This window comes from Puma concolor, chromosome B2 (assembly GCF_028749965.1).
Source record: "Puma concolor isolate L17-30 chromosome B2, mPumCon1.1.hap2, whole genome shotgun sequence".
Taxonomy (NCBI): Eukaryota; Metazoa; Chordata; class Mammalia; order Carnivora; family Felidae; genus Puma; species Puma concolor.
This window is the reverse complement of record NC_141671.1, coordinates 14,741,488-14,750,852: the sequence shown is the minus strand read 5'-3', so window position 1 is coordinate 14,750,852 and position 9,365 is coordinate 14,741,488. Positions and strand designations below refer to the sequence as shown.

Genomic DNA, 9,365 nt, shown 5'->3' with positions numbered 1-9,365 from the left:
CCTGCTCACCTTTTCATTTCCCTCCATGCTGTTCTCCCTGCCGCCTCCCTCCATTGCTCCCTGTGATGTCACCCTGGGCACCTAACGCTCTATAAATCCCTGAGCGCGGGGGCTTGTCTGTTGTGTTGGTGGCTGGGGACACGGTGCCTGGTATGGAGCAGGTACTTAATAAAAATGTATGAAATGAATGAGGGAATACTGGATTGGTACACCAGGGCCATGACAGGTGCATACCATTATGAATATGTCACTGCTGCTAATAGGAATACTATAGTCTATTCTTTCAAAGTAGTCAATGGGCTTGAAAGACGTTGTTACGTCGATCCTGAAATTAAAATGAAATATGTGTACCTGAAGGGCTGGGCCATAAACCGGGAACAAGACTGCATATCTTAAGCCTGTGACTTCCTCTCCCCCAAAACAATATCTTGGGCTTGGGTCTCAAAATATACCATGCGGGTCTAACCCGGCCAAAGCTACGCACGAGCACGTGCCATTTCAAAACTGAAGACTTGGTAGAGAAAACAGAGCTTAGAGTTTGGGCAGAAAGGTCTCAGGTGGACCTATGAAACTTGATACAGTGCTTTTAGTAAAATAGAACAATAAAGATAGAACAATAAATCAATAGGTTGTAGGTGACATTTATCAGTTCTTAAATGAGAATATGGTCCAGGTACCATTTTCATTTGCCGTTCCTTGATTATTCCAAACGCTATAGAATTTTCACGTCCCATGGCTTTAATAATATTGTCACCATAAAGAAGTTTGCATATTCTGTATCTTCTCAAACACTTTGTGTCTTTTCATCTTGAGTCTTGAGGCTCTGAATGTCCCCCAGCCGGTTCCTATCCTTCAGGGCTCACTGTGGTCACAAAGAGAGTCATCTGTTTGATCAAAGAACGTAGAGCTTTGGGATACCTTTAATTAATAAGAGTTCAAGGCTCCATGGGGGATTTTCCAAACCCTTCTTTGGAACTCAGAGTCATACACCTTTAGTTCTGCCCATAATAACGTAGCAGTCGGTCATAGTGAAGGATGTCAGACACTCCACCAAGCTCAGCTGGCCTCTTGACCCACAGAGATTCCCTCAGCCCAGTAGACCTAGGGGGTCTCACATAAAGGCTCTGCTTCACCGTGGTCACCTTCCTTTGACTCCCTCAAGGCCAGTGTTATGGGCTGAATTGTGTTCTTCCAAATTCATATGTCTGAGTTATAACCCCCAGTCCCTCAGCATATGATAATATTTGAAGATAAGACCTTTGGGGCGCCTGGGTGGCGCAGTCGGTTAAGCGTCCGACTTCAGCCAGGTCACGATCTCGCGGTCCGGGAGTTCGAGCCCCGCGTCAGGCTCTGGGCTGATGGCTCAGAGCCTGGGGCCTGTTTCAGATTCTGTGTCTCCCTCTGTCTCTGCCCCTCCCCCGTTCATGCTCTGTCTCTCTCTGTCCCAAAAATAAATAAACGTTGAAGATAAGACCTTTAAAGCGGTGATTAAGTCAAAATGGGGTCATATGGCTTTGCCCCATTCCAATGTAACTGGTGTCCTTATAAGACAAGGAGATTAGGAGACAGACACATAATGGGGGGGAAGACCGTGTGAGGACCCAGACAGAACATGGCCATCTACAAGCCAAGGAAAGAGGCCTCAGGAGAAGCCAACTCTGTCGACACCTTGATCTTGGACTTCCAGCCTCCAGAGCTGTGGGACAATAAATGTCTGTTACTTAACACCCCTGGTCTGTGGTATCTGTTATGGCAGCCCCAGATGACTAATGTAACCACAGTGCAAAGGCCCTGCTCTTCCCTCCCCCATCTCACCCTTCCCTCCCCCATCTCACCCTTCCCTCCCCCATCTCACCCTTCCCTCCCCCATCTCACCCTTCCCCACCACCAGCTCCTTCTTCTAATTGATTTTATCAGATACAGTCAGACATTTGCAAATAATCAAATTAAAACTTGCCGGAATGATAAAGGTATGCTGGAAAAAAAAAAATGTCTAGAACCTATTAGAATTTTCCGTAAGGGGCTTTGCTGCCGGGGCAGAGTCCGGCCAACTTAAAAAACTCCTAGGCACATCCAAACTACTTCCTCTCTGAATTCGGCCGGGGTTTCCAGGTGAGCCTGGAACGAGATCGAAATCATCCTGTGGGATGGTCGCATGGGCCACTAGACTGTGAGAGTCTTTTTGTGCTAGATTGCCTTGAAGGAAAGGATACCCCTGCGCAAGAGGATTCGTGCCTGGAAAAGAGAGAAAAAACACAGGAAAGGCAGATGGGGTCTGACACCAGACCCATCGGGGCCCCTGAAGAAAGAGGGATTGGTAGAGGGGAATGTCTCCCCGAGGGACTCAGCTTCAGAGCTCCAGTGACAAAATGGCAGACAGAACAAGGGAGGGAGATTTTTGCCTGTCTCTACTGTGGTAGGACCTAAAGGAACACTGTCTTGCATTAACAGCACACAAGTTTGTAGCCTTAAGGATACAGGGAGATATTACTCCGGACAAGGAGCCTAAGAGGACTTGTTCCTAGGTCTGTACGTGAGGTTTTGAGGGCCGCTCGGCGAGGCTGGAGGTCTTGAGGACATCACCCAGGCAGTCATGACACACCAGTGGAATTGCAGGTGCTGTTGCTTAAGGAACCTCATTCACGGTGTTGCTGAATCCTGCGGAGATGGGGGCCCTCAGTTCGGCTCATGTTGAGTGTCCGGGTCAATACTAACTCTCATCGGTTAGGATGTCCCTAGGTCAGTGTCCTGATGACATCTTTCGAAGGCTCGTAGCAACAAATAGAAACCTGTTTATGACTTAAGGACACTGTGTTTTGATTACTCAGAAAGGCAGAGAAAAATCAGAGAACTGCTTTCTGTTTGGGGACTGGATTATTTCTTTGGTTCTCCTCAAATCAGTTCTAACGAACCCTAGCAGGTATGGGGAAAAAAAGCTCTTTATGGAGGGGGGTCCCCAAATCTGACCATGCTTAGGATTTCACATATCGACCTCAAAATATATACCCTATGAGGTTTTCATTGAGGCCGTAAGGTTCCCTTCATAGCTTTTACTCACTTCCTGTCAACCCAGGATCTAAAGTCCAGATGTATCATGACCCTACGTGTCCCCATACCAGTCTGACTTGGGGCACAAGGCCTGGAGCTGAATGAATTTCAGTGAAGTTCATGTTCAGCCTGGAGGTGATTTGAATACTCTAGACTTAGTTGCTTTGGGAGAGCGTGTTAAAGAAAGTAGGTTAGTATAGTTCCACTTTGAACTGGAATGTGTGTGTGTGTGTGTGTGTGTGTGTGTGTGTACATGTGCACATGCGGGTGAGTTTGTTTATTGAGGGGAAATGGACCATATTTAATTTAATCAAAATTATCCCCTATGGAGTGGAGGAAGAGGCATTGGGACAAATGATCAAGAACACGTGTCCTGCCCTCCAGCAAGCCAGAGCAAGCAGCGAGGCCCAAAGCAGGGGTCCGGCTCCCTGCTCCCTCTCTGGAACTCCAGCAGGAGACTGTTGATGGAATGAGCCTGTGACAAGGCAAGCCTGCTGAACAAAAGCTAAAAAGATGGGGTGGCATGGTCAGAGTGAAAGTCTGAGGTAGCACTCCTGAGCCTCCCTTGGTGCACGTGGGTCATGGAAGGATCCAGAAGTGTCTCCGACCCTGTGAGAAACAAGAAAGGTAGCCGCGTCAGCTGACTGACCATCTGCCATGAAGGTTCTTGCCACCATAGCCATGGGGCCAGTAACCTCTGGTGCTGCAGAACTTCTGGGCCAGGGATTGACTGGGAATGACAAGCTGAGCCCAAGGAGGGCTCTGCAGCACTGGCAGGAGCTAAGCGGGTTGGCCCAGCCTCGGCAAACCACCAACCGTGCCGAGAACGGATCACAAAAATCATTTATAGAGTCTTCGGCGGCAGAGACCAGATCCAACCAGCATCCCATCCCTGCCTGGATCATCCATCCAATGTGAAGCACCCTCAGGATACCACACAGACCCAGGAGCCCTCTCCGTCACCCCTGCAGTCACACAACCTCCTGACTCGATGCCCCAACACTGTCATTCGCTCCGTTCCAAACCTGTGTCTCAAGCCAGACAAGGGAGAGAGGTAGGAGTGTCCCAGGTGATACATTAGTTATCTATTGCTGCGTAACAAATGGCTCCAAACTTGAGAGGCTTAAAAATCTATACATTTGGGGAGGCTCCTGGGCGGCTCAGTCAGTTGAGCATCCCACTTTGGCTCAAGTCATATCTCATGGTTTGTGAGTTTGAGCCCCCCATCGGGCTCTGTGCTGGTGGTTCAGAGATCCTCTCTCTCCCTCTCTCTCTCTGCCCCTCCCCCACTTCCTCTCTCTCTCTCTCAAAATAAACGAATACACTTAAAAAAATAAAAGTAAAAAGCTGTAAGTTCTTGCTATCTCGCACTGTTGCTACAAATCAGGAATTTGAGAGTGGCTTCACAGATGGTTCTGGCTTGCGCTCTCTCGTGTGGATGCAGTCAAGATGTTGGCCAGAATGACAGTCATCTGGGAGCTTGACTAGAGTTGGAGAAATCCACTTGGAAGATGGCCCCTCCGCTCGTCCGGCAAGTTGCTGCCGGTTGTTGAGAGGAAGTCACGGTTTCTTGCGCTGCTGAGGTATCTTCCTGACATGGCAGCTGGCGTCCTCCAGAGAAAGTGATCTCAAACACCAAAGTGGAAACGGTCATGTTTTAAGTGGCTTAGTCTCAAGTCACACACCAGGACTTCTGCCATATTCTTTTGGTCGCAAGAACAACCCTGATGTGATGTGGAAGGGACTACATAAGAGTGTGAATACCAGGAGCTGGGAGTCCTTGGGCGCCATCTTGAAGGCTGAGCGACAAGTTTATTTTGGAATCGATTCGATAATCACCAAAAAAGGGATTGACTGAACCACAAGAGATTGGAAATTTCCTGGAGGGAGCTGACGTTCGTATGAAGAAACTATTGTATTTTAACTAGGAAATTTTCCATTTTCCCTGGTCTGTCCATAACGAACGGTCTTGAGGAGCAAACCTGATGTCAATCATTTGGAAAATATGTCTGTCCGGTGCGGAGTTTTGATTATTTAAGCAAACCTGTTGCAAGTGTTTACTGAAGGTAAGACGATACGTTTCACAAAGGAGCGTAGTTCTTCCTAGTTTGGGGTTTGTAGTTTCTTTCGGTTCATATCTCTTAGCTTGGTTCTTGATTACTCTTCTTTTTTTTTTTTTTTTTTAGTGTTTATTTATTTTTGATACAGAGAGAGACAGAGCATGAACGGGGGAGGGTCAGAGAGAGAGGGAGACACAGAATCGGAAGCAGACTCCAGGCTCTGAGCTGTCAGCACAGAGCCCGACGCGGGGCTCGAACCCACGCACTGTGAGACCATGACCTGAACCGAAGTCAGACGCTTAACCGACTGAACCACCCAGGCGCCCCAGTGATTACTCTTCTTTAAAAAATGGATAAAGTATTTGATCTTTCCCTTAAGAAATGTACACGATAGGGGCGCCTGGGTGGCGCAGTCGGTTGAGCGTCCGACTTCAGCCAGGTCACGATCTCGCGGTCCCTGAGTTCGAGCCCCGCGTCGGGCTCTGGGCTGATGGCTCGGAGCCTGGAGCCTGTTTCCGATTCTGTGTCTCCCTCTCTCTCTGCCCCTCCCCCGTTCATGCTCTGTCTCTCTCTGTCCCAAAAATAAATAAACGTTGAAAAAAAAATTTTTTTTTAAAAATAAAAAGAAATGTACACGATGGATAAGAAAAACAAAAACAAAGAGAAGCGTCTAATTTTGCAAATCTGCCTCCCCAGAGCAGCGCACTTCTTGGTTGGAGGCGAAGAGTACCAGGGCAAGGGAAGCGGGTCCTCTGAAGTTCATGGCGTCAAGCACCAACAGGGTAATCTCAAGTTCCTCGAACTTCCTAAGCACCAGGCAGCCCAGAGCCCATCAGATCGGGATCCCGTTCCTTCCTAGGAAAGGGGGAAAGCCGAACCACCTCCTGAGAAGTATCTCAGATAACAGTCCTACCCCAGCGGCTTGTGGAGAACGGAAAAATCTCCATAGGACCTGGGGGCTCGGGAGTGCGTTTTCCTGAAACAGGATTCTAATAACATGCCGGAGCTCAGGTTTCCAGTATAATTGAAGCCTTTGGTATTAATTGGAGAAGGGGATGGGGTGGAGGAGGCGGGGAACGGGAAACCTTTTCCTGCCATTGCTGGAAAAGTTCACGCTGTGGTTTGGGGGGAAACAAATAGCCCAGTGTTTCGCCTTGGACCTGAAGTGGGGGGAGGTGAGAGAGAACATGCTCTGTTTATTCTGCCTTTTTGGTTGGCAAGGGACCGGAGAGTCGGCTTGGTGCACTGGGAAAGGAATTCCGAAATGCTTATTATTTCAAAACTTGCGGCTTTGCGTCCAGGCACCCAGAGGCCCCCGCTTCATGCACACGTTATGAATGTGTCAATCAGTAGATATCCTGATTTTCCCCGGCAGCTAGCGCATCCACATAGACACTCGATAAATAGCGTTCAGTGATGATGAAAGGAAATTATGCAGTCTTTTATATACATAATATCATTGCTACGCTGTAGGGAGAGTAAAGCAGTCCGGCAGACAGAAGTGAGAATGAAAAATAAAATTTCTCACTTAGCATCCACTTGCCTTTGACGTGTATCACGGCTGTCTGTGCGTTACAGAGAGGTTAATCCTCCCTCCCTCTTACTGTCCTTCCTGACTTCCAAACAACCCCCAGTGGCCGGAGGGTTCACACTGGAAGAGGCCAGGGACATTGGTTCAGAGAAACTTCCAGAAGGATCTCCAAGAGACTGGACTCTCCAAAGCACCTTAGCCTAAAGCTGACTTCCCAAAGTTCCGGTGTTTAGGAGGCTTTCCCTCTGGCGTTGACCAAATTGACAGCTATGAACTTTTCGCTTGCTTCCTAAACAGGGATGCTGTTTCAGTTTGCTCATCTGTAAAGTGGATCTGATATGTTAAGGGGCTGTAAATACTACTGAAAAGATATCTAAAGTACCCAGCACAGTGCCTAGAACAAAAAATGTAACTTCTCCCCCAGCCCAATCTATAACAGGAGGGAAATATCTGCCTCGTGAAGTTACAGGGATTCAACAAAAACCGTCTAAAAGCATCAAACGTCGTATCTGATATACGGAAGGTTTAATGGGATGAGCTTGAGATGGTAATCGTAACGGCATCATATTTATATAATTATTATTGCTATTGACCTCTACGTCTGTAGTTGAAGAAATGAATATAAAATACGTTTTGGCTCTTTTTTTCTGCACCCCACCCTCTTCCACCCCTGCCCTCACTTACACATCTTCGGGAATCTGTGAGTCTTTGAGCTCTGGACATCCTTGCCCCAAGGGGAGTCAATAGATTGTCATGTTTCGGGGGCTACATTTAAAGATAACTGACAGCCAGGTCTTACCTCAACAAGTCAAGGCTCAGCTAGGGGAATGAGTCTTCATGTTGAAGAAGCAGGCAGGACGGACCCAAAGATGAATATCCAGAGGATAGGATAAGAAATGCGGGAGGGGAAGGAGAGGAGCCAACTCATGTCAATGATGGCAGACTGGAGCTTTGCTCTGAGACAACGTCGGGGAGGCGGCCAGACCTTCTGTGGCTCCGGCTGGTTGGCCACCCGGGAGACCCCCCCCCCTTTCTGCTTCATGGCCCCAAGTGCGTCCATGGGGATCTCTGTGGTATCCCGGCATCGCCCAACGGATACGAAGCAGCAACATCACAGGAGAACAACAACCTTGAAGTCCGTGACCCCGGTAGGCAAAGAAGCAAGCTTCCCTGCTCCCTGCCTTCCCTTACAGCCCATCCCTAGCCCATCCTGGAACCCCGAGACCATGAGAACAAATAATCCAGCAGTCTGAAAACTTCCACCATAAAATGAGGGTTTCAGGATAGAAGAGTTTTGCTATTTTTGGTGGGCACAGAGGGGTGAGGTGGGTGGCATGATTTCTTGCTCACTAGTATCTCTTGAGATAGATAACAGCCTCCTGCAATTTATCCCGCCGCTGGTTCTGTTCCCAGGATGTCTCAGGTAAACCAGACACAGCGCATGCACCCTAGGGCCTAATTTCACATCGCCCCTTACCCCCCATGATGGTTAATTTTTTATATTTTAGTTGCCCCCGGGGCCACAGAACACCCAGGTATCTGGCGAAACATTTTTTTTCTGGACATTTCTATGAAAGTATTTTGGGAAGAGATCACATTTTGAATTGGCAGATGGGGTCAAGCTGATTGCCCTGCCTGGGGTGGGTGGAGCAGAAGGTGAACCCTGGCCTGAGCAAGAGAAAATTCTTGCCTGACTGCCTGGGACACCGGCTGTTTTCTGCCTTCAGACTCCAATTAAAACATTGCCTCTCCCTGGGTTTTGAGCCTGCTGGCCCTGGGACTGAAACTCTACCAGCAGCGTTCCTGAGGTACGAACTCACCCTGCAGATCTTGGGGCTCGCCTACCTCTAAGAAAATGCCATGTGAGACCTTGATCGATGGACAACAGCTGAAGGAACTCCTGCGTGGGTCACGCTTTTGTCCAGAAACTTGGGGTCCTTGTTTGTTCTTGTACTGACAGACTGCTTCTATTTACACCTGTTAGGTATTCAAAAAATCAAAGGGGAGATCCATTGTCAGGAACACAAAGAGGACCACAGACCTGGACGGTTTTTCAAGTGAGCAAGATACAGTTTCCATCACTACGCGCAAAACAAAGCGCTCAGAGCGGAAATGGGTGCCGATTTCCGCAGAAAGGTGCGTCTGCCTTTGAGCTGTTAGGACCGGGGACACGTCCCAAGTTTCCTTTGAAGCCTCGGTGGCTCTGTTATTAGATTTGTCTCGAGCTTGTTGAAAAGTATTTATTAGAGCCCTTCTCGATCCTTCTTCTGTCTGGTATGTCATAACTTTTATGACACGGAAATAACCAAAATGAAGAAGCAGAGACAACTCAGACTCCCAGGACTACTGGCCATTTTCGCGAAGTGCACGCTGGATAATTTATGGGAAGCAGAACCAGTCTGGGGGAGTAAAATAAAGCCCCGCGCGATGCGGCAGTCATAACGAACAAAATAAATTCCATCGTTATGCAGATGTTCCGCGAGGTCTGTCAGGATGTCGAGGAGAATTTACTCCCTGTCTCTGATGCTCAACCCACACAATTCCACGAGATGAAAAACAACGCGGAAGGAGAAGGGAGAACTCGGCTCTGTGTGGTCTCCAGGACGTTTCATTCTCTGCGTGGAGCAGTGCACTTCGGTAACAACAGTGCCTGACGAGCCACTTCTTTCCTTCAACGATGGACAGGGAACCTAGGGAATCTTCTCAATTTTTTTTTTTTTTTTTTT

The 9,365-nt window shown here is 48.3% G+C and overlaps 1 long non-coding RNA gene across 1 annotated transcript; it reads right to left on the bottom strand.

Moving 5' to 3' along the window:
- Positions 1-625: 625 nt before the first annotated feature.
- LOC147580750 (uncharacterized) lies at positions 626-1,812 on the bottom strand. Its single transcript, XR_015250767.1, has 2 exons — positions 1,475-1,812; positions 626-1,257 (listed from the first exon to the last, which is right to left on the bottom strand). It is a non-coding gene; the product is annotated as an uncharacterized LOC147580750 (long non-coding RNA).
- Positions 1,813-9,365: the final 7,553 nt, after the last annotated feature.